The sequence below is a fragment of the Dermacentor albipictus genome, chromosome 7 (assembly GCF_038994185.2).
Source record: "Dermacentor albipictus isolate Rhodes 1998 colony chromosome 7, USDA_Dalb.pri_finalv2, whole genome shotgun sequence".
NCBI lineage: Eukaryota > Metazoa > Arthropoda > Arachnida > Ixodida > Ixodidae > Dermacentor > Dermacentor albipictus.
In genome coordinates this window covers 110,416,220-110,441,549 of record NC_091827.1, presented here as the reverse complement: position 1 = coordinate 110,441,549, position 25,330 = coordinate 110,416,220, and the positions used below count along the sequence as shown (strand labels likewise).

General features: G+C 46.1%; 1 long non-coding RNA gene across 1 annotated transcript; it reads left to right on the top strand.

Annotated features, from left to right (window-relative positions):
- Positions 1-330: 330 nt before the first annotated feature.
- LOC135907316 (uncharacterized) lies at positions 331-25,330 on the top strand. Its single transcript, XR_011507234.1, has 5 exons — positions 331-424; positions 1,426-1,560; positions 4,137-4,251; positions 24,326-24,364; positions 25,223-25,330. It is a non-coding gene; the product is annotated as an uncharacterized lncRNA (long non-coding RNA).

The window sequence follows — 25,330 nt, the reverse complement described above, 5'->3', positions numbered from 1 at the left end:
CTACCTTGGCAAGCGTATGCCATCACAGTTTGGGGTAATACTGGCATATGTCACATATAAACGAACGAAGGCATGTCGTACAGTGACCACTACTCTTGTTAAATAAATCTTACTACATGAATAAGGATCGCCAGTACATTGGTTGAAATTTTGTCCCCTTACAAGCGACAGTCGTCGTTAGTTGACTTCTGCCGTAATTTGATTTGTGCAAATAAGCCGAAGGTTTCTGGTCTTCCGCTTTCATAATTCTTGGTAAGCAGCCTCATTTCATTACAAATTGCATTTTGTATCCGTTTTAAGATAAAATTTCTATTTTAGGCTTCGCTCTGAAAGGAAGCTTGTGCACGCCAGACAACCTTGTGTTGGTGAAAGATGATGGCAGCTTTTTAGCCGTGAACAACCTTGTGAAGGTTTTCCTGAATTCGTAAGTTATGCTCTTTAATACTGAGCCAAGTAAACTAACCACAGATGCAGAATATTTACATACTTCGTCATTACAAAAATTATAAATAACATTAAAATTTAATGGGCCCCTAATTATCCCTACGTGCATGAATGCAAAAGTATTGCGGCTGCGCCAGCAGAAGCGGTGCGACGTCCGATGGCGCTACTGGTGCAGTTAGGCGACTCGAGTGGCCACGTCTGAAGAAGCAACGCAACATCGCGTGACCAACATATTAGACCAGCACGCTCTTTGGTGAGCTAGTGCGGCGGTTAGCGCTTGTGCAGAGCACCACTTTGTCGGGTCACAGGAGGGCAGCGGTGGCACCACTATGTGACCTTCATTGTAAACAAACAAATCAATCTTCTGGAACGCAAAAATTTCATTGTTCTACTGGAAAAATAGCTGTAATTCACTTTGTTGTACAGGCGTTCCCAATGGATAGGAAGTATAGGAATTTGGCCAGGTATAAATAAATACTTTGTTATACCAGTAATTTCAATCTAGAGGCGCTAACCGCATAAGTGTTCCACTGCACCTGTCTCCAAATAGGATGAACAATCTTATCAATTTCCAAGGTTTACTTAACATTTGAAGGCATTGCTGAGTTTAAGTAGATTTTACATTCAAAGCTTGATCTTTCCCCTAGAGCTCTCCTCAAAGGCTATACGAAACCCATTTACTGGCAAGTTACTTCCAGGACACTGAACTACCACACCGATGGGGTCATGGACAGACAGGAACACCAATATAAACGTACCATTTCTTCAGCGTTATTGTGTCGCTGATCTTATATCAATACATTTCCAAATTGACAATTCCATATGTCTCGTGATAGAAGGAGTTTGTCGAAAAGTACGTGCTAGAGACTATGGTTTGAGGGCGTGGGACAATATAGCACAAGAAAGAACAAATTTTGAAAAACATCGTTTGTTTATCTTTCTGTGTTACCTTATAATGTATTGATTTTTCGATCAATACAGGATGGGCATAGATGTAGACGGCGTAGGCGCTGCTTGCTCCTGTCGGAAGGATGAAGGACACCTCATGGGAACAGACCTCCACCTCCCTTTGACTTTCTCGGACTGCACAATGCGTCAGCTGCCATAGGCAATAAGGTGACAACTAAAACACAGGACATTTATTTAAAAGCGCATTGAGACTGATGATATTAGAAAAGGCATGCACCATCTCGAGCTGCCAGATTTGCATTCGCACACCCTTACTGAAGAAAACATGAAAATGTTTTGTTTGTTTGAAGCCGTGTGGGAATGTAGTGACAAGGTAAACTGAAGCTCCGACTACCGTGACCTTACAAAGTTGCTGCACCAGTAGAGACACTAAATAACCCACCCGCACCAAATTTATACCAAGAGAGTATGGCGCAGAATAACTCATGTAGCCGTGCAACCGACAATACAAGCTACCCCGCAACTTAATCACCAGCGCAGCTCGCACCACCACGAGGGACCTGCTCATACAGGCACAATGTGCACCCCATGCTTACATCAAACCTCAAATATTGCACAGCTTGTAAGTCAATGAGCAGCAAATTATTCGAATTAAACTTATATGATTGACTGGGAAATTACCAGCATATGGTGCTTAATCGCATCAAGGCCGACTTCGAGTATAGGCCTACACTCGATGATTCGAGGATTATACCAGAAAAACAACCCTTGACGTTTTATACAATCAGAACGACTAAAAAATGTGATGAAACCAGGGAAAGCATGGACAAAACTCATTCTTTCATTTATTAGTAGTGGGTGCATAGTGAAATAAGAGCAAATCATCGTGGATGGAAAGCTGACCTGCCACATGTGGGAGATGAACCCACACCTTTCGTGATACGCGTGCGGTGCTTTAACAATAAAGCCTTACTTCCATTCACCTATACCGGTATTTTTATTTGAGTACAAGACCATCCCTGGTAGTTTTAGACAAGGCTGTTACGGCCAAGGTGGTGGATGCGGAACACCCTCTTAGCAACAGGCATTCGGTAGTACACTAGTTTAGGAGGAGGCCACTGATTCTTCAATCCTAGTATGCCACCTGATGGCAACAAGACTGGCAAGTCTTTAGCCGATCTATGCAATGAACGAGAATATAGAGAACTGAGTAGTCGTATCTTTCTTTCTTGTTAGTCGGAGCCGTAAACATGAACACATACTGAAGGCATGGAGGAAATAATTTATTATTTGAAGTATAGGAAATAGGCAGAAATAATAAAAAAATATGCAAAAAGCCTTCCGCATTTTGGTTGCAGAAATGCAAGAAGAGTTTATACTTGTGTACAGATATAGTCAACATCCAAAGAAAAAAAGATTATTTAATGATTTATTTCTTCATGTACCGTATAAGCGCCAAGTATTTTCCTTGTTTACTGCTTGTAAAACGTTCCAAGGCAGTGGTGGCGGATGGTGTTTCTGCAGTATTTCGTATCGCACACTGCCCACGAGTACTGCTCAAGAGCCAGTCCATCATTAGCTGAGTGAATTTGGCTTTCAGAGTGTTGCCTGACTATTATTTCTAATAAAGTTGCATTGCAGAGCACAGGAAATGAATGCTGACTCACGGAAAGTAAATTGCTGTGCTCTAACGATCATTTGGTGAATTTGGCAATTTATGTGAAAGTAGTACAGTAGACGTGTCAGCTAAAATAAAGTCCCCGTCTTTATCTGTGTTTGGCAATTTTCGGCTCTTTGCACTGATTCCTTCCAATGATAAGTAGAAAGGATCGTAACCTGTACTTATAAAGAAATATCAGTACCTAAAGAAGGTGATACAATTCGCCAACGTTTTTATTTTCCGCACTTCGTTCAAAAAGGTTCCATAATTATGCTTAGCAAAGTGCTTCAATAACCACCTTATCAGTCATCAGTACAAGCAAACATATTGGCGCAAGAGTGAGTTAAGAATGCTAATGTTCCACCTCTTTTGTGCCTTAGCAAATGAGGTTCTCAGTGTTTGCAAAATGGCAGCACCAATGTGTAGATCCGGTATTATATCAAGGAACTTGAAAAGCAAAACATAGTGAGACATGAAAGTGCTGGAACTTGAGATTGGCAGCGTTCTGCGTTTTTGCTTAAAAAGGTATGCCGTACTCATAATGTGCCATATTTTGCCCACAAATCTCTACGCAAATTTAGTCCACGCGCAGACAATGCTTCTTTAGAATAGAGAACTTGGCGGGGAGGATGAGAGAGGAACCAATAGAGAAATGGGTACTTACGTTAAAACGCGTTTACACCATCCGCAATGGCTTTTATTATTCAAATTATTCATGTAATCTTAGAGCTTATTCCTTCAGAAAAAATCTATTTAGGTATTTACATTTTGTCATGAAGGTTGGAGGCTGGTATGCACTATCAGTGCATCCTGTGGACAGCCTGAAACGCTATGGACTTGGAAGCTAAATACTTCCCCCTTGAAATGATTTCCCATAGGTGCCGTGAGACTCATAATAAATGATCAGCAACTGCTATCAAAGCCTTCAGCAAACAATGTTGGCCTTGGCATATTATTAGCGAAGGCAGCCGGCCAAAACATAGCCGAATTCACAAAGTGTTTTGTTCGTAAGCACACTCTTACATATGGTGTACGCGGTAGGTACATCACATAGCACATAACCAGCTTATTATACTGTCTACATCTAGTTCAGCGGCTCTTATATTCGCTATGTTCTTTACAGGAAGCTGACATGTCTAAGGAAGGTTGCTTCTTCAAAATCAGCCAAGACGCTTCCAATACCTCCGTATATTTCAAGACTGGCATATTGTTCAGCGTTGAGCTTAGGACACTGTGACGTAAGCATTTGGGGTGACGTGGCTTTGAACATTTTTGCGTATGTCTTTCCCTACTTGAAGCATGTCAATACTTTGGAGCTCACGTATATGAAGGAGACTAGAAAATTCAGACGGGACCGCTTCATGGGCATATAACGCCAGGCGGTAATTGTGGTGAATGGTTCCCCTTTGCTCTAGCACATTTAGCCCTGTGTGAGAGAATGTTTAGGACAAACAATGACAACCTTTCTTTTAATGTTCCGTGACTAATCCAACGGGCTCATTCAATTTTTTTTTTTACGTTTGCTCGTTGAACTGCTCTATGTATTCTGAACTAGGCATATGACACCAGATTCTGATGAGGCTAGACCAAAGTAGGTGTACGTTCAGGTAACTAGAAACTGAATTTATTTTTCTGTGGTCACAAGCTTACATGCCCCTCTAATAACGGCAGTCTTAGGTAGTGCAAATAGGTGTGCAGTTTCTCCGTCATGTCATTGCCATCGTCAATATGCAATGACATATTGGTTCTCAACTCTTACTTCCACCAAAGAAAATATTGTGCTGCAAAGCTGCATAGGCCAGCAAAGAATAATTTTTCTTAGCAGTGTTGTGGCTTCTATCGTTAAAGCACTTTCTACACGCATGAAGAAGCCCTGCAGCGCTGTGTCGCAATGGCAAAAATTGTTATGGTTTATTCTACTATACGTGAGACAATGCTGCTTTGGACACCCAGTACAAATATTTCTAGCATCTATGCTGTAGGGAATTCAAAATATCACTGTAAAGGTTCTTCATGCTATCCTTCAGCTTCGACAAACCGCGTCTTATTAGCTAACTATGATTAATCAATGGCGCCCTTGAAATATATATTGCCGGAGATTGCGGAAATGTCACCCAAACATTTATCTGAATGAAAAGTCGCAACAGTGTTTATATTATGATCCCTTGCCATATTGCTTGACCCATTGAAATGTGACAACATTCTACCGCGTTCAAAGCCTCTATAAAAATTGTTTCGCACTTCTGCTGTTTGGCGGCCGCGGGCTGCTCGAGTCACGCTAGCTACTCCGGAGGTAAACACGATGCTCCACCAGAGAGGATGCGTTGCTTTAATCACTCACGAAGGTGGTAAGCTCCGAAAGTCCTTACCATCGGGAAAAAGCAACGCTACGAATTGCCAGCATAGCTTAAGGGACTCTTATGAGCCGGATTCGGAAGTAGAGGAGTTAATATCAACACAACTACAAACATGCACTACGACGTGCACTTGGCGGAGTGTTTACACATCATATCAATAAATTGGAAGAACCCCGTTTTCATGCTCGTCATTGTACGCTTTTCAATTTCAACATGAAAGTAAAACAACTAGCCCAGTTGTCTATTGCGGTATAGTAAGTTAACTGTTTGCCCTAAACAAACTAGGACTGACAGTGTTCTTTCTTATACTCCTCATTTCTCACATAGACGTCTAGCCTACTAACGTTTAATGGCCAAACTCAGTCTTATGTGACAGGACGCCACATGGTAGAAAGAAAAAAACCAGTCAAAAAACAATAAGGACGAGGGGAGAGGTTCACACCACAACGACCTTTGTGTTTTTTGACTGTTTTTTTCCTTCAAGTATGTACCAACTGGCCCGGATTGCAACCCTTCTACAAACGTACTTTATGTTTTTTTACTGGTTTTTTCCTTAAAGTATGTACCAAAAGGCCCGGATTTCAACCCTTCTCCCACATGGTAGCAAGGTCTAAGTAATTGATTTCATTCTTTTTTTGCGCAGGACAGCACAGTAACAAATGACCCCAAATCTGTGTTTACATTCAATCAATCAATCCTGCCTATATTAGCACCAGTAACAAATCACCCCAAATATTTAATTACATTCACTCAATCAATACTTACCTATATTACAGGCTCCACTTTTTTTCACAAGGCCTGTTGATGCCTGAAGTGTAAAAAGTGAAGTGTCGTTGTGTTAGGGCAAATTATGGTGCTCAAAACTTTTAGCCACATTGAAGCTTCAATATACTCACCTCGATTGGGATTTATTTGACGAAAAGGAGAGGTTCTTCCTACTGGCAATGAAAAAAGAACAGAAAGATAGAAAAAGTAGGACAAGAATAGCAGGGAGTTTAACCAGATGCACGTCTGGTTTGCTAGCCTGCAGTAAGCGAAGGGGTACAGGAACGGAGAGAGACACAGAGTGCAGATAGAGGGAGAACAACATTCCAAGGAATATGTGGACCTGCTCCTCAGGCACAAAATATCTTCCCACACATTCCTTGGGTTTTCTGGCCAGGTTAAGCGGAAATAATGGACGATAAGTTAACGGTGCATAGAGCCGTCTTTGCCAGATGCCTATTTGCCTAATATTTTCCAGGAATCTGAATGTTACTACTGCAACGGTGACCTGGAACGATGAGAGCGGCATCAAATTCAATTCGTGCTGTGCTTAAAGCTGTTCAAGTGCAGTAAAATGGAAATGTGTGTGGCCAATAATGCGCGCACCATGCACGCTGGCTGTGCAGGCTAACGCTGAAGTTCTTACAATCACAACCTGTAGCGCATTTCCTAACGCTGCAGTTCACCCTCAAATGAGCCTACACAAGGTAATGCTGCCACGTGGCAGAATTAGGGAAGCGTAGGCTAAGTATAAGGTATTTACAAGTTGCAGCAACTGCGTACACAAAATGGCTGCCTGAACCAGCTTAATACTCTTCTAGCGAAATCGTCGTCTTTCTTCATGGGTACATTGTGCCCCACCGCTATGAACATCACACTCCAGTTGGAACGCCGTAGTGTCGGCGGTAACGTTTATGGAGGCGAAGTTGCGATGAAGTAGGGTTTCAGCCTACACATGTGGGTAACATCAATAGGCACAGGGGGCGGACAATGAACGATATTGAAGCGGGGATACTTCGCTGTTTACATTGCCGAGATGGAGCAGAGTATTGTGAAGGCCTGGGTAGAGCCGGAAATGTTTTTCAAACAATTCGATGTGGTAGCATGGTGTCCATAGAAGAGCTTGGGACTCAGGGGAGAAAAGAACGTCCAGGTGGCGGCTGTCGTACCTCCTCTTCTGTGCATCCTGTGAGGCAGTGAGCAATGAGTGGGCGAATCGGGCAAACTTTACGAGCCCTGCTGAAAATGTAGGGGGCATACTCAATTGTAATGTTTGTCGCGAGTGGAAGGAGGGTATCGAAAGGAAAGTTTGTTGGTGGCCGAACAGCAGATAAAATGGAGAAAAAAAAGCGATGTCGTGACGGAAAGAAATATATGCAAATGGTATGGAGGACAACGTGTCGTACAACTCACTGTTACATGAACGGCATCTCGCTCAACGACCAGTTGAGCCACTGAGTTAGTCGATTGGTGTGCGGGTGATAAACGGTGGAGAGTTTCAGCATGGCAGAACAGCAACTAATAAGATCTACGACAGTGCGGGGCAAGGAGGTGCAGCCGCGATCAGTGAGTAGCTGCCTCGGTGCATCGTGACGTAGTATGACGTCATACAGACGGAAATATGCAACGTCCGCAGCGCAGCCTGTTGGCAATGCTTGCGTGATGGTATGACGCATCGTGTAGTCAGTCGTGACCGCAACCTACTTGTTGCCAATTTTATACGCAGGAAAAGGGTCTATGAGATCGATATCGCCGCGAAAGAATTGTTCACAAGGGGCATCACTGGGGCTTAGCCGTCCATCGGGTAATACAGAAGGTCGTTTGTCGCGTTTACAGAGGGAACTAGCTGGAACGTAGTGGTGCAGCGAGCGATACAGTCCGAGCCAGGAAAGTGGCGTCGTACACGGTCCTACGTACGAGAGACACCGAGTTGGCATGCTGTGGGTGCGTCACGTAGCTGCTCAATAACTTTTACCCAAAGATGGCGAAATTTGCGTCGTTACAGAATGCCGTCATGGTGCAGGGATGCGCTGATAGCGGGTTCAGGATGCACATAAGCTAAGCGATCGAGGAGACTTAGAGTCATCACGGCATTGTTCATTCCATTGTCACACCAGTCTAAAATGGCTAGGACGCAAGCATCGCAGTCGCCGGCATCATGGTCTGGGCTGTCGATTGGGTAACGGGGGAGACAGTCAGCATCCTCATGTAAACGGCCAGATTTGTATAGAACTTTCAAAATGTATTCTTGTAGCGTCATCGCCCACCGACCCAGTCATCCCGTCAGGTCTTTCAGCGATAATAGCCAGCACGGGGCATGGTAATCCGTTATAACGAAAAATGGGTGACCAAAAACGTAAGGCAGGATCTTGCCTACGGGCCAAACCATCACCGGGCACTCGCCGTCCATGATACAAAACTTCCGTTGTGTGGGCGAGGGACGGCAGCTAGCATGTGTAATTATGCACTTGGCGTTGTTCTGATGTTGAACGAGAATAGCTTCTGTTCTATGGCCGCTGGCGCCCATGTGGATTTCACAAGTACCTGATGACTCGTATTGAGCAAGCTATGGGGGAGCTGTTAGCAAGCGGACGACAGCAGTGAAGGCGCCTGCACGCGCACGGCACCATCAGAAGAAAACATCATTTTCGAGTAGGTCATTGAGCGGTCTGGTGGTGTCGGCAACGTTCTTGACTAATCGATGGAAATTGGAGTGTAGCCCAACAAAGTTTCTGATATCTGCTATAGATGACGGTAGAGGAAAGTGCTCGATGGCGCGAACTTTGTCAGGGTGGGGTAGAACTCATGTGGCATGGACATCGTAGCTGAGAACATCAATCTGGTAACAGCCAGAGGGGCACTTGAAAGAGTTGAGTTTCAGACTAGTACGTAGCAAGATTGGCTGACAGGCGTCTAAGTAGACTCAAATGTGGGCCAAAAATCTATCATATCGTCTAAGTACCATAAGAAAAGTGTACCATTTATTGCCGCCAAGTAGAGTCCAGCATTCGCTTAAAGGGTCATTTCAAAGAGCAAACGGCATAACCTTGAATTGATAAGGGCTACCCTGTGTTACGTAAGCGCGCTTTTGCGGTTCATGTCTTCTACGGAGATACTGGAATATTCAGAGCAAAGCTGTATGCACGAGAGGTACTTGGCTCCATGCAGCCAGTCCACGGTGAAATCAATACGTGGCAGCGGGTAGACGTGTTTGCACGTGATCCTATTAACATGCCGGTAATCGACGCAAAAGCGCCAGCTGCAGCCCTTCTTCTGAATATTGGCAACTGGGGACGCCCACGGACTAGACGAATGTTCGATGACGCCTTTAGTCAGCCTTTCTTCTACCTCATGCTTTATAGCTTGACGTTCGGCATGTGAACAGTGGTAAGGACGTCGACGTATGGAATTATCATCTCCGGTATACATGCGGTGAGTTACCACTAACCTAAGACCTAAGGGATGATCACCAAAATAAAAGATGTCGTGATACCCTTCCTTTGTAGCACTTGTGTGAAGAAACTTGAGCGGAGTTCCCCATTGTATTGTATTTATTCTGTACTTATTCCGTGTACCACGCTGCTAAGATATTGTTATGTGTACGAGATCGTAGTGTATGCGTATGAAATGGCAGTGTATGAGTCAGTGTATGAGATCGCAGTACTTACAAATAAATAAATAAAAAAGACGTGACATTTGTCAGCAGCCTGCGTTGAAAGAACGCTAGGTGCGATCATCTTGCTCAGGCTGTCTGGTTCAGGAGTTAACTGACCAAACTTGCCTAGGAATAATGATCAAACTTCCGCGTCTAATACGGTTATCTCACAATTATCAATAGGTGTGGTATTGGCAAGAGGCATATTCCGATAGAAGATGACGGCCACTCTAGATAACCTTCGCGGAGTAGTTAAAGTTCTGAAGAAGGAGTGTGGTGCGGCTCTCTTCAACAGCGAGTGGGGTGCGCGAAAAGGTGAAGTTCCCTTCCAGCATTATGTGAGTGCTCGAACACACCACATAAACGTCACCAGTAGCAGGTAGAAATGAGGTCACATTTATCTACCCGGTGACTTGCGGTGGCAGGCGGATGTCATCCAGGAAACATAAGCACGGCTACGCTTTTGTAGAATGTTTCAGCCATTGGCCGATTGCACTTGAATCGCGGCAGACGCACAGTTGAAGAGGGCCGCATCAAATGATAAGAAGTCTACTCCTAGGATAATGTAGTAAAGACACAGTTCTAAAGCTGCAATAAAAACAGTGGCAAGGTGCCCTGCGATGCTGACGCGAATAGTGCGCATTCCGAGCCAGCAAGGCGTTGCTCCATCGCCAACCTGGAGGGTTCGTGATGCGGCAGGTGTGAGGCCGTTGTTTATGTGGCGGCGCAATCGGAAACTCATCACAGACCGTTGCGCAGCAGTGTCGTTTAACGCGGGAATGTTTGCGCCATTGACTCTAACGTCAATGAAGTTTTGGCTTGCTGGTCAAGTGAGCAGTGGATTTTTAGGACAAATCATCAATGCAGCAACCCCTACGGGAGCTGCAGCAGTTAGCTTTCCTGGGAGGAGTGTCGCAGGTTTATTGGGGACGGTGGGCGACTAGGCTGAGGCGATGAGAACGACGGCTGACGAGGTGGTGGCGAATGAGACCGGTGACGGTGGAATGACGGTGACCAACTACTGCATGTAGCAGTAGCGTTGTCTCAGGGCCGTTGTGGCCAAATCAAGATTCCAAACGGCGTAGGCTCAGTGCCGAACGGTAGTACCCTTAAGTCAGTTGTGGAAGCGGAAAGGCTGAACTGCTGAAGGTTGAACTGGCTGGGCACTTGCTGTGCGAAGAGAAAACCCAGAAAGTGGCGTCTTATCTTTTCGTAAAGCGTGAGAGAGGTGTTCGTTTAGGACAGACACGGCTGCTCCAGTATCAATTAGCGCAACGGTAGTGACGGCGTCAACAGTAAGGTCCACAACGCTCGAAGGTGACAATGGAAGACTTGCACAGATCTATGGCGATGCAGTTCCTGCCTCCTGTCCTGCGGCGCTTAGTTTTTCTTTTGGTGTGTGAAGGGCGCCGACGCATGGGGGACAACGAGCGGCGACACGGGGAAGGTGAACAATGTGTAAGGACCGGGCGCTCGGCTGGTGGCCTGTTCGACTGCCGACTAAAATAGGTGTTGTGGAAAGGTTGCACATCGGTGTAGGGAGGTGACTGCACAAACCTATCAGAGTGCAGCATGCGGCGGCGGCAAAGTCCTGCAACATGGCTGGGAATACCGCAGGCACAACATGTGGGCCTGTTGTCATGCGTGTGCCAAGGATTAGCAAAGGCAGGAGCAGGTCGATGAACGGGATGATGAATGGGTTTTAATGACCGTGGATGTAGTGCAATGAATGGTTGACGAGGAGGCTGCGCGGCGACGGATGCGTTAGTGGCGCAGCGGCAGGATACTACTGATGCTGCATTGGTAGAGCCTCAAAAAACGACTCGCCTGAACGTTGGGTCGAGCTGTGTAGGTGGGCTGTTGTGGCAGCGGCCGCGGTTGGGGTAGCTCAGCGAAAGGCAGTAGTGAAAGCTGACGTACAACTTGCTCGTGCACCAAAGCTTGGAATCATGTGAGCAGGGGGGTGTGATCAGAAAATGCTGTCATGGAATAGAGGGGCTCGTCACCCACTGAGGGGCGCCTGGTCAAAACGTGCTGCCTCCGCAACTCGTCGTAGCTTTGGCACAAGTTTATGAGCACTGCTATGGTGCGCGGACTCTTGACGGTCCACATTTGGAAAATGTCATCAGCGATTCCCTTCAGAATGTGCTTCAATTTGTCATTTTCGGGTATAGAAGCATCCACACGTTCGTATCGGTCGAGAAGATCTTCGATATGACAGGTGAATGTTTCACCTGGTTCTTGCGCTCGCCCTCGTAACCGCTGCTCGGCGGGCAACTTGTGGATGGCGGGGCGACCGAAAACTTCAGCGAAACTGATCTTGAACGCTGACCAAGGCTGAAAGTCGGGTTTGTGATTTTTAAACCACAAGATAGCCACTCCCGCAAGGTAGAAGATGACGGAATTGAACTTGGCGGTATCGTGCCATCGATTGTGCAAGCTCAGCCGTTCGTATGTAAACAACCCGTCATTGACGTCCTGTTCACCCGTACTGCTGAAAACCACTGGATGGCGTTGTGGGAGAGCGCCAGAGCAGGCAACGGAGGGTGGCGGTGACGTCGGCTGGGGAGAGTCAGGCATGAGGGGAGGTAGAGTCCCAGACCGGAGTTCCAGGGTGTAGATGTTCTTGAATACCCGCACTTTCCACCAACTATATTGGGGTGTATTGAACACTTCAGATGGTAGCGTCTATTCGTAACCGAGAAGGCAGGTGATGCAGTGCAGGAAGAGCTGGTTGCCCAAGGACTCACACACGTGCTAAGCACTGGCAATACGGCTGGCCCACTGGTTGCACTGCATGCATGGAACAGACGATCCGGCTGGCCTTGTCCTTGTGCTTTTCTTCTTCATCACAAGGTAAATAAATAAAATAAAAATAAAAATGTCATCGACGAAGGATACAGCAACTTCGGCCACACTACCTTTAGGCAGGGCTGTTCTTTCGGCACAATGGGTAAGACAGTCTGTAGCCTCAAAGATCCAAGTATACCTCAATGTTGGCGTGCGATTGGTCCCAATAATTTAATTCAGATTTGTTGCAATGGTCGGCGAGGAGTCTTGGATTGGTGGTCTTGTTGCTGATGCCTTGGTTGCAGACAGTGGTGCCATGTCTTCACGTAGCGGGTGTCGTCGGCGGTCAGGCGCGGCCAATATTACTTCTGTTGTGTTCTTGCGAGCGCACGAGAAACCTGAGTTGCCCGGCTGTCTAAACATCATGCGGATCGTGAAAGACTTCTGTGCGTAGTCCTGCAGTTCAGCGGACTGGACAGAAGCACTTCATTACGAGGATGCAGTCCTCTAGCGAATGGGAAGATAATCTGCGCCTAAGAAACCTCGGAACATAGTCGGTCTCGCCTTGCAAATGCCCAGTATGCCTTCATAATTCTGGGTTTGGTCGCTGTTGTTCGGCGAAGTAGTCGGCGCATATTATTCCCAGGAAGGTGTACTCGTCTTTGTCATCTAGCGGTGGCGGATTCATGGTCGTGCTTGAAAGACAATCGGCATCAGTCTTTCCGTCGGGACTAGTAGACCACGGTGACGTAAATTATTGCAACCTAAGGCTCCACCACGCTAGGCGTCCTAAAAGATCCTTTAAATTTGCCAGCCAGCACAATACATGATGTTCGCTAATAAATTAGAAAGGCCTACGATATAGGTAATGACGAAACTTTTCGGTAGCTCAAATGATGGCTAGGCTTTTTTTTGGCCTAGAAAATTAGCTTCGGCTTTCGATGGTGAGCGGCTAGCGTTATCGATTATCTTTCCAAGCCTGTTTTCTCTTTGTCGCAGCATCACACCGAGGCCTCTGCTGCTTGCGTCGGTATTGACTTCCGTATCAACGTTTTCGTCAAAGCGGTTGACTACTGATGGCAACTTCGGGCATCGTTTTAGATATTCGAATGTTTCTGGTTGCGGAGCTTGCCACTTGTACTCAACATATGATTACCTGAATTCGGACAAGGGTTCGGCGATTCGAGAAAAGTCGTTACCAATAGCGCCTATTCTAGGCACAGAGGCCAATGAATCTGCGCACTGCTTTCTTGATGACGGGCTGCGAGAATTTCGCTTCCGCAGCTGTTTTCTGTGGACCACTATGGACTCCGATCTTTCTAATGGCACCCGGCCCAGGAACATACGCAGCTGTGTAGCTTCATACGCAGAGGCGTATGAAGCTACACAGTGGGCCAGGATGATTCGATTACATCGAGCATGGTTCAAAGCCGCCTGATATGATCGTCGATGTTTTTGGCAAAGATGACGACGTCACTCAAGCAGATGAGACATGTCTGCCAATTTAAACCTGTCACGATCTTATCCTTCATGCGTTGGAATTTTGCAGGTGCGGAGCAAAGTCTGAATGACTTGACCTTGAACTTGTAGAGGCCGTTCGGCATGATGAAGGCGGTCTTTTCGCGATCCCTATCATCGACTTCCAATTGGCAGTAACCGTTCTTAAGGTCTATCGTTCAAGAGCGCTTAGCAAAGCAGAAACGGTGTAATGCGTCGTCTAGACGTTGAAGAGGGTATACTTTCTTCGCTAGTTTCTTCAAGCGGCGATAATCGACGCAGAAGCACAGAGTTGCATCTATCTCCTTCGCTAAGGCCACATGACGTGCTTGACGACTCGTTGATGGCTTGATAGTTTAGCTGCTTTATGGTTTCTCGTTCCCGCGTCCAAACTCGTAGGGGCACTTATGTAGTGGCCGAGTGCATCTTTCGGTAACCATGCGATGTTTAGCAGCTGGTGTTTCTTGAATTCGTAATGATTACGAAAAACAAACCTTTTATTGCTGGGGTAAACCCTTGAGCTGCTCTTGGTTATCCCCGGGAAGACATGGATGAACATCAAAATTTGCTTCAGGAACATGCGCTGCCGTTGTAGTTTCCGTAGAATTTTAGAGGACAAATGCATCACTGACAGCTGCAACTTCCTCTACATATGCAATGTTGGTACCCTTGTGTTGATATTTATGCTCGTGGCTGAAGTTCATCAACATTACCTGCGGTTTTCTTCCCTGTAAGTGAACGTTACCCTTCGCGCTGCAGGTTTCAGAGACGAGTAACAGGCGCTCGTCGTTCTCGAAGATGGCTTCCATCTATTCGGCTGCTTCTGCGCGAACAGAAATCATGATGCTGGCAAGCGGTGGAATGCTGACTTCGTCTTCAAGTGCACTCTAGGCACGCTGATGGGAAGTCCTCTCCGGCAATATTGCTTGGTCTGTGGACAGCATCATGGACTTTGATTTTAGGCCAATGACAAAACCACGCTGAATGAGAAAGTTCACGCCGATAATTACATCGCGTGCACACTCTTGCAGTCTATTGCACATCACTGTGTAAGTGCGATCATGCACTGTAACTCTTGCTGTGCGAATTCCTGTAGGCGTTATTAATTGTCCTCCCGCTGTCCGGCTATGAGGGCCGTCCCATTTAGTCTTGACTTTTTTTTCCGTCATGCGGCGAAGGGTCCACTGATGACGGATTAGTAGGCTCCTGCATAGACTAAGGCGGTGACCATGTGACCGTTGAGAAGCTCGTCGAAGTCGGTGTTTCTTTGTCTCTTGCATTGCAATTGACTCCTGGTGTCGCACCACGGCTGCATCGCGCTGTTCAATAGATGCTAGATCCCGTAGTCTGGTATTCTTTTGTCGGTGTATCTTTGGTTTCGAGGCTTTGTCGGGTTGGCGACCTGTCGTTCCTACGCCATTGAGATATATCTTCAAGCGTCTTCATCCTCGGCGTTGGGTCTTCGGTATTTCAATTCACAGTAACTGCACATCCATCAGTTGCTAATTTTTGTTTTCCTGATGTGGGTTTAAGGACTGGCCTCTGGCTGGTCCTGTGTATGGTCGGCACTTTGGCCACAGGTAGCGTCCTGCTGACGGCAAATGCGAAGGACGTCGGGGTTCGCACTGCATTGCTGCGATGTAGTCGGCGATATCACGAGGCCGTTCGCCAAACTGTGGATGAGGCAAGGTTAGGGCAAAACGCCGTAGTCCGATTTCATATGTGGGCACCAGCGCTAGAAATCTCCCGCTTCTCCGTAGTGGCAGCAGAGTGAACGATGGTCTGGAGGGTGCTACACATCTGTCTTCCTCGGGCAGCTGCGCTCGGCGACCGGTGGGCGAGCTGGCGGCTTTAACGGCGGACGACGGAACAGCCGCGTTAGCGCACCCTGGCGCGGGCGCGGAGGCAGTAAGTGACACTTTGCTACACCGGGGTAGGTAATTACTTCCGGCTGAGAACTCCGTGATTCTGGGACTCCAAGTGAGGGCGGAATCTCCTTTCGGATGGTATCAGCAATAGATGCTACTTGAAGCTGCGTACAAAAGAAAATCCTGCGCAGTTCTTCGTGCACAACGCATCTGATGGCATCTCTGACCTCGTCGGAGCCACGTGTTTGAATTTCGATTTTTCTCGAAAGCACTTGGCAATGGTATTGCCCAGTACGAATTTCCGGCATCTTCTCGATGGCTGCGACTTCGCTGTGAATTACTACGAAAAATAGGTCTTGCTTCATTCCTTGTACGCGGAAACGAAACGAACCATGCCGACCCGACATATTCGGGTCGGCATGGCGGGACAGACAGACGATCTCTTACGCGTAAATAGCAATTTTTTCGCTCAAAAGGTGCACTTGGGCTTCCAGCTTCTCCCTTTTTTTGCACACAAGATTCATTAAGGTCTGCAGGAACTTCTCAACAAATCGCTAGGGTGGTATCACTGTTTTCAAGCCAGGTCCGAGCTATCAAAAAAACCTAGTACAGCTAGCCGTCACTGCTTCAGTTGTCGAATACTGCGGTTGGCTTTTATGTATCCAGCCAGATTTCCGGGTCTTCAAATTATCCTCCACGGAAAGTCGGTGGCTCAGTGGGCTGTGAAAGTACGATGACTACTGACGATGCTGATTCCGTCATCGTGGCTATGGACTTCGTATTTACCTTTCGGCTCTTCCCTGGTTCAGGTTTCACTCTTGGGTCACGGCGTTGCGGAAGTTTTCGGTACCTGAGCGCACAACCACTTCCTCCTCATGTCACGCTGTAGTGAGAGGCAGTAACACAGTAGCAAAACTGTGAATAACGAAACTAACTCTTTATTGGCCAAACTTGTGCCTGTGGGAGCAAGCGAGAATCTAAGCATAACGATAGCTGTGAACGCAGTCGGTGGTCGTCGAGGTCGCATCTGCGGGTCAAGCGCGTCGGCTTTAATACCTGAATTATTCTAAGCTATCAAATAATCACTGGTGCTTGCGTGTCTTCAAGAAGTTACTACACAATTAGGGTCTGGCATCAATTCACATTACACAATATTTGGGGACAACAGACGACGGATAGAACCATCGGCAACATTCGAGACTAGTACTTGTATCCTGCGTTGCATAAAATGTTTAACATTTGTTAGCCAGCGAAAAGCGATCACCCAAGAAAACAAGTACGCGTGTAGGTGCTTTGAAATAAAATTTTGCAAGTTTGCATACTTACGCACATAGAGATGTTCTCAATAGACTAGGATGAAAGAAACTCATGCAATATGTTTGAATATACAGCTAATGTTGCGAATTTTCCTCAAATGGGTATTTTTTCAGTTTGCTTATTTTTTCAAACATTACTTCCTCAACTGGCCACATGGTGTGGCACAGCGGGGCACTGAAGAAGAGGAGAACGAGGTCATTTTGGCACGGCGCGTCGATGTTTACGTGCAGTAAAGGACTAACGCCAGAGGACCAGCGTGCACTTGAACAGGGTATATACGATAATTTTAGTGGAGGCGCTCGGTAAGCCACACTTATCCAGAACTCCCCACTCGGCAGCAAGAACACCGCCCCACAATTGAAGCTGACTCTAGTTCACCGTACAAACTGGCGAATCAGAGGCATCACCCCAGAACTTGGTAACCTTCAAGAAAAAGTAATGGCTACGATCAATGCTACCGCTACCGAATGGGTGACGCTGAATTACTTTACGCTGCTCAACCCTCGAGTGGTAGCAGCATTTCATGACCACACATTTGAAGACTTGGAAGATTGATTGGCTTAGTTCGAGCACGTAGCTGCATTTGACGAGTGGGGCAACAACACCAAACTCAGCAGCGGCTACTTCAGCCTGGAAACTGGTGCTCACACCTCATTTATGAACCGTGAATGCACCCTGTCTTCATAGCTTGAGTTCCAGCGCAAGCTACTGGGGGCACTACAGCTCCGATTGGTGGGAATAAGCGAACGATACGTTCAGACACGCGTTGACAAGCCTAAACAGAGGGTCGCGATGTATGTGGAGGACACGATTCGTCTATTGCAGCCTGCTCATCTGAGAATCTCGGAAGTGAAGGTGTTTATCTGGTTACAGATGTAGGAAAACGACTATTAGGCGGCCTTTTTCAATAGCGCCCGGAGACTGTTGCGAAGTTTCTTACCGACGCCACCGCTATAGAGAAGGCACTTCAGGAGCAGCCCATCATGTACAACCGATAACTTAATGCCGTGTCCTCTTCTAATATGCCTGTACACTTCGGGTGTGACGTCACTTTGCTTTGTGAGCTGATTCGTTCCGTAAAGGTGGATACACACGCGAGGGCAAAATCCCGCCTGCTCCGTGGACAAAATAGTGACGTCATCACTTGAATCCGTGCAGCCGAGTTAGGTCGCATTCCCACAGCCGGAGCGCCGTTTGCGGAATCCGCACGCTTACTCTCGGCGCCAACGCCACGCACGTTGCCAAATTGCTGGGTACGAGTGCGCATTCCAAGATAGACAGCTATCGGAGGCGGCGTTTGTCCGCGTTGGCTGTTCTACTCGAAGTGAGTGAAGACGACTAGGTGTAGGCTGTAAAAAGAGAACGATTATGTTGGAGGAAACCACGAATATCGAAGAATACGCTTTGTGTTCAGAGCTTGCTTTGTGAAGATCTACTCGAGTGTGATCCGGACGAATACAAGCGCCTACTGCGCGTCAGCAGCACGCAGTTTTTCGAACTTCTGGCCCGCGTCCAACATACAATCGAGCGGCAAGAAACCATCGTGAGATCATCTGTGCCAGCGAAGACACGGCTTCAAATCACTCTTCGCTTTCTCGCCGCAGGTAAGCACTAGCGTTTGCTTCAATTTGAAGTATCAAGTGTCACTTTTCATGAGGCGCGCTGACTATTAAAGCAAAGGCATCCCCCAGCTTTCTCGACTGTGACTGCTCCCGCTCTCTTGGGAAGTGCGCGCTTCACGTCGCGTGTAATGTGCGCGTGCACTTATTTCCGTTAGCCCGTGGACGCAGGAATAAAACGAAAAAAAAAGAACCAAACCACTCTTTAGCGTCCTAGATCTCTGTGTAGTGTGTACAATGACAAACACATCTTCGTTGTGACGTGAATGCCCTTGCCTCTCGCAATGAACAGTTCGTGTATTGCAGCGTAGATATAGCAAATGCTACGGCGCATCAACAGCACTAAATTGTTTTGACCGGCACGGCGCATGAACATCGTATAAACATGTTGCATAAGAATGTTGGAAATATGGTGAAATAAAGACAACTGTGTGCATGGAATTTAGTTTCATAGCATGAAAATAGCAGCTTTATAAGAGATCCGCTTTACACAGATTCCAGTGTGAATATCAGATGTGCATATTTTATTCGAATGCGGAGTTCTGTCTTTCTTTGTTAATTTTTAGCGTAACCAACAATTTCTTGTTTTTCTTTTTTTAATAGGAGAAACGCACTACTCCTTAAGCTGACAGCTCAGGGAGGACACTCAACTGTCAACCAGCTCATAAAGAGAGATGTGTGGCAATCTACCTGGAGCTGAAAGACGAATTCTTGAAGACCCCCAAGACTGACGGAAAGTGGTCTAGAGCCATGCAAGACATCAAAGAAAAGTGGCAGTTCCCCAATTGTACTGGTGCGATAGACAGAAAGCATGTGTGCATCATCAAGCCAAATATTCAGGCTCTTTGTATTTCTACTACAATAAAAGCTTCAGCATAGTGCTGTTTGCGCTTGTTGATGCGAACTATATTTTTCGCTATTTGGACATTGGCGCCCCTGGTTCACAAGGCGATGGCGGAATTTGGCAGTCAACACCTCTGCGAAAAGCAATTGATGAAATAAAATGCGGGACTGCCCAGAACCGTAAAAGTGGCAAGTTCGCCGGATCTTCAAATGCCCCCGGTTATTGTAGGAGATGATGCTTTTCCTCTGGGTGAAAATTCCTGAAGGTGCGGCGTTTGTTCGCGAAAACCGTTTTTAGAAACTCTGCAGAGGTTCAATCAGATGAAGAAAACGAAATGGTTCAAATCTAGAAGAGCATTCCCAAAAATGACGTAAATGTTTCGGCTACATGATTCATATGGAACTGGTAACGTGCTGCTGACCACAAAAGAAGAAAAAAGAGAGACAGGGCTTAGCGTCGAAATGACAGAGCACCCTGCCCTCTATCTTTCTTTACTTTTTGGTTGCGCAGCACGTCATTATCCCAAAAATGAAGTTATAGCTAATGATACACACCGACTGAGTAAGGCGCTGATTCTGCATGCCTCTGAGCCATTTCGAGAGCGATCTCTTGCCATAGCCTGTTACGCAGCTGGGCGCTTGCATAATCGGCGAGCTCTATATTCAATAGCGCTGCGAATCCATCAACAAGAGCAAAAAAAGTACCGGTTGCTTCGTCACTTAGCATTTTCTTGTGCACCTCACTCATGTTGAGGTCACGCAGGCTGCGCGGTCTAAATAGAAATGCGCGCGCAACCACGACTCACCCTTCCCGCTGCACCACAACAAAAGCACATGCGGTCACTCCTGCACACTCCTGCACAACAAAAACACACGTGGCATCAAGCCACGGATGCATCAAGCCTACAACACGCCATCGTAGCCACGCCAACCCGTCCAATGTTGGCAGATTTGACGCTGACTACGTTAAATTGAGGCCAGACGACCGGATGGAAATACCGGCGAGCATTTTCAATCCGGACCGCGAGCGGAGGAGGCCGGACAAGGCGAGGGCGGCAAGTTTTGATGACGCGCGCATCACGTGATGCGCCATCCGCTGCGAAAATTCCTTCTCCGTCCTGTCGTGTGAATGCACCTTAATTCGCGATAATCTGCGGATTAAAGCATCCCTTGCTAGAGTGCGCAAATCCTATTATTGGCCGAAACTTGCGGCGTCTGTTAAGCAGTGCGTCCAGCCCTGTTGTGAGTACCAGCGCCGGAAATCGCCAACTGTGAAGGCTGCTGGAGTGCTGAATTCGACTGACTACCTGCCAAACCTTTAGACCAGGGTGCCAGAGATTATCAGGACCCGTTACCACAGTGATCTGCGCACAAGTTGATAATCGTAGCCACACACTATATAACGCAATATCCTCAGACAAAGGTGCGTCCTCGAGGCGCAGCTTCCGAGGTTGACGAGTTTTTCACACAAAGCATCGAACTGCGGCATGGGGCCCCATCGTAGTACATCACAGACCATGGCAAAGCCTTTACAGCACAGCTCATTGAAGACATTTTTGAACTCAGCTACACGACCCACCGAAAGACAGCTGCCTATCATTCGCTGTCAAACGGCTGGTCCGAACGACTGGAGAAAATCATGACACACATGCTGTATATCTACTTAGACGTTCAGCACAATACGTGGGACGAGATACTTCCCTAGGTAACCTTTCGATACAGCAGTAGCAGTGCTACTCAGGAAAACACACGCCTCACCCATATTTTGCTTCGTTTACAGCCCTGAAGTGGACACTATACGAGAAGCAATGCTACCACGCTACAACGTTAATTAACTCGATCTTGCACAGAATGCTGAACTTTTCGTGCAACACGCGGGATAAGCATATCAGCTTGCCCGAGTGAACATAAAGAAACAGCAGATCATCGATGTTCACCATTGCAATCTCCACCATCCCCAAGTGTAGGTGTAGCGCAGTGATCAATTTTTTATCTGCACCAGAGTCTGTGGAAAATGACCGTCCAATAAACTTTTTAGCCCCTACTTGAGACTCTAGCGAGTGTTGCAGCGGCTTAGTAACGCGAATTACGAAGCACTTCCCGACAGAAGCCAGCTTCCCCAGCGTCGACAACAGGAATCTATGACTGTGCATGTTGTATGGTTGAAACTGCTGTACAGCTCCTATTAGCTCGCGTCTTCCGCAGCTCAGTCACTTGTGACTATGTATACTACACACCACAGCGATTGTGACTATATCATTTGCGTTCCTCCCAGGGTCTCTCGGCCTTTTCACACCAAGCCTGTGTTCTCTTATTTTTTCAATATATTTTGGAGAAGTGGGTAATGCCGCATCGTGTAGCAGAGCAGGAGATAGAAGAAAAGAAGAACGAGTATCATCTTGCCAGCGCGCATCCACGCTTACGCTTCTTGCTAACACATGAAGACCACCGTGTACTTCAACAGGCTATACGTGACATTGTTACATTATATTTATTGCTCATTGCATAGGTCGAACAATGTGCTACATAGGTTCCATAGGCTTACCCAATACAGCAATTCTTTACTCTCCTATTGTTGCTTTCACAATATTTCATGAAAAACTTACTTACCAAAACATAAAATTACGTATTTTCAGAGCTGTAATTAGTTGCGGAAGGTAAATTAGGTATGCTTATTCAGGAAAATAGTTATTTCAATTACGCTTTTAGACTTAAGAAGTGTGTGTGTGTGTGGGTGTGCGTGTGTGTGTGTGTGTGTGTGCGTGTGTGCACGCGCGCGCGCGTGTGTGTGTGTGTGTAACCTCCTATCTTAATGCCTGTGAAGGGAAATCTTCCGAAGCGAAGCTCCTGCACGTGTGTTTTCCCACGATGCAGTCCGACAACGTTCGATAGCTGTTTAAATTTCTGTGAACAGATAATGAACTGGCGTACTTCCGCGTCCAACGGTTTATCATTTGGCAAACGCAGAAAAAATCATATGAAAAATAGGTCACATTTGTGGGAATTCCTTAAGACGCGCTCTTACTTATGCATGCTTCATGTGCGTTCCTTGCCCTTTAAGGTCATAGAGAGTTGTTTGCGAGTACAGAAACCATTTCGAAATTATGGCCGTCCAGATGTGCTAAACTATATCCACCGGTGCTCCTTGTTTAGAATTTTCCCGAAATTATTCATGCTTCGATCATGTTGTTAAAGGCCGACAGACTACAAGTTGCACATAAAGTTAGTTCTTTCGATTTGATTTCATTTCAAGACGATGCTATTACGCTACGTGATCAAGTTCACTAACATTTACAAGCTTATGAACAGTTTTTGACATTTCAAGTGGGTTACGACAAGGATGTCGGAACGAAATGTATTTCGTTTTGGTTTTAGTTTTGTTCAATAGAAATTAGCTAAGTTTCGTTCAACTCCGGAGCCAGGAAAAAAAATTATGTTTAGTGGTTCATAACAATTTTTGTTTGCATGCAAAAAAATTCGAAGTAGATTAACCACAAGAAGACAGTAATCCTTGTTCCTAATAATAGAATTACGATATAATGCTCCGGAAAGCCAGTGAGCATGATCTCAGAATTCAGAATTCAGATTTATGCCATTAGGCATCCCCTCTCAGCAGCCAGTTATCGAGCCTGCTAGCCGAAATGCGAGACCGCTGTTCCGATAAAACAGGCATAAAATAAATGATAATACATCAGGAAGAAAGCGTTGTAAGCGTTGTATTTGTCACAAGCTTGTAATAATTACTAGCTTATGAACAGTTTTCCAATTTCAAGCAGGCTACGACCAGGATATGGGAAGGAATTGTAATTCGCTGTGATTTTTGCTTCCTTCCAAAGAAAGAAGCTCAGTTTTGGTTAAGCTCCGCAAACAGCAAAAAAAACATAATAATTTCCGCAGCTGTTCATAACGGTTTTTCTTCACATGCAAAAATTTTAGAAGTAGAGTAACCATATAAAGGTAGTTGTTCTTGCACTCAAAAAATGAATTACGAAGTATTGCTTAGGATAGGCACTGATCAAGATCTCAGAATTCTTAATTCAGATTCGTGGCATTAGGCATGACCTTTAGGCAGCACATCCACGAATCTAGTCGCCGAAATGCGAGACCGCTGTTCCGATAAAACAGACATAAAATTAACTATAATACATCGGGAAGAAAGCGTTGTACCTTTAGAATACAAATCGATAAGCTCTCCAGGGCCGGGGCCCTGGGTTTTTGCTACGATACGGATAAGCTACTGCACCAATCAGCAGGCTTAGGTAGGTGGAGCGCTCTACCAGTTATCGCTCGCACTGTCCTTTCCTGAGACTAGCACATATGTTAACGTTGTCGGGCGACAGTTGCTTCAGAGCCTGGCTTTCCCTTTAAATCGAAAACCGATATAAAATATTTCACTTTTGCTCCAAAAAAAATAATAAATAACGTTTCGGTTAATTTTTTTGTTCTGGACAAAAATAGTTTTCTTCGTATTTTATTTAGTTTCCTTGTGACCCACTTGCTACGGCACCGTAAAAGGTGCCTTTTTTTTCTTAGGCAATATAACGCAAATTTCTGCAGGTATTACGGTTGCAATATCAATTGGTTTTCTTTTGTGCCTTCAGAAATTGGGAATGGGCACCCTAGCTGGCCTAACTTATCCGGTAAGTAAACGTTTCTTTTGATTTCACTTCTAAGGGGGTAAAGAGCAGTGGCATGCTGCAGCAATAGAACAGAACGATAATGTTATCTGATTTAGACAGACATGCTTGCACGTTTTACCTCAAGCATTTCCATGGTACACTAGCATATATCACGATAAAAACCTGATCACTTCTGATTGACATTTAGATATGAAGCTGGAAATTCCTGCAGCCTATTGAATTTTGGCCGAAATCACACAAAAGGCCTGCACTGAGCTTTGGAAGAGCGCGACTTCTGTGCCATTAGCAAACGTTCACGGGTGACTTGATTTAGCTGGATCGTCAGGCAAGCGTGAAGTTACTGAGATCGCAAGTTTCTAGTACCACTTGCTTTCCGCTCGCTTATAATTTCGGCCCACATAGGCACTTTGTTCACGGACGTCAATTGTGGTCCCGAAAGTTTGGCTCTTCCGCAGCTGAATTTCAGTTTCGGAGGAAGTTTGCCGGAATTCATTACGCTGCATAAACCAGCAGCCAAAACTCCTTGCGGGTCTACAACTGGTTATGATCTTCTCAAATAACACGGTTATTCTAGCCACCACGGTTCTTCTCACTCTTCCTGTTCAAAATTCTCTAAAAAATTAGTATTTTTTGAATTCCTGCATGTTGTCACATCAAAGTGTGTGTTTCGTTTAGTAAAAAACACCAGAACAACACGCTTATTATCCCACCTTGCGTATGGTTAAGGAATCTTCAACGTATTCTCTGAAAGTCCACGTGCGCATAGCATCGGGCTCATTGCAATTTACTTAAACCGCTCCTTACTAAATGCCAAAACAAATGCTACCTTTCCTGACATGCTCGAAATTTCTGTGACAGGAAAAGTTTTGCTTCGTTTTCTGCTGCAGAGGCTTTGGGCCTCTTAACAAGATGGTCGCACCTGATGGCCTACAGTGCGGTAAAGATGTCACTGGTTTCATGGACAGG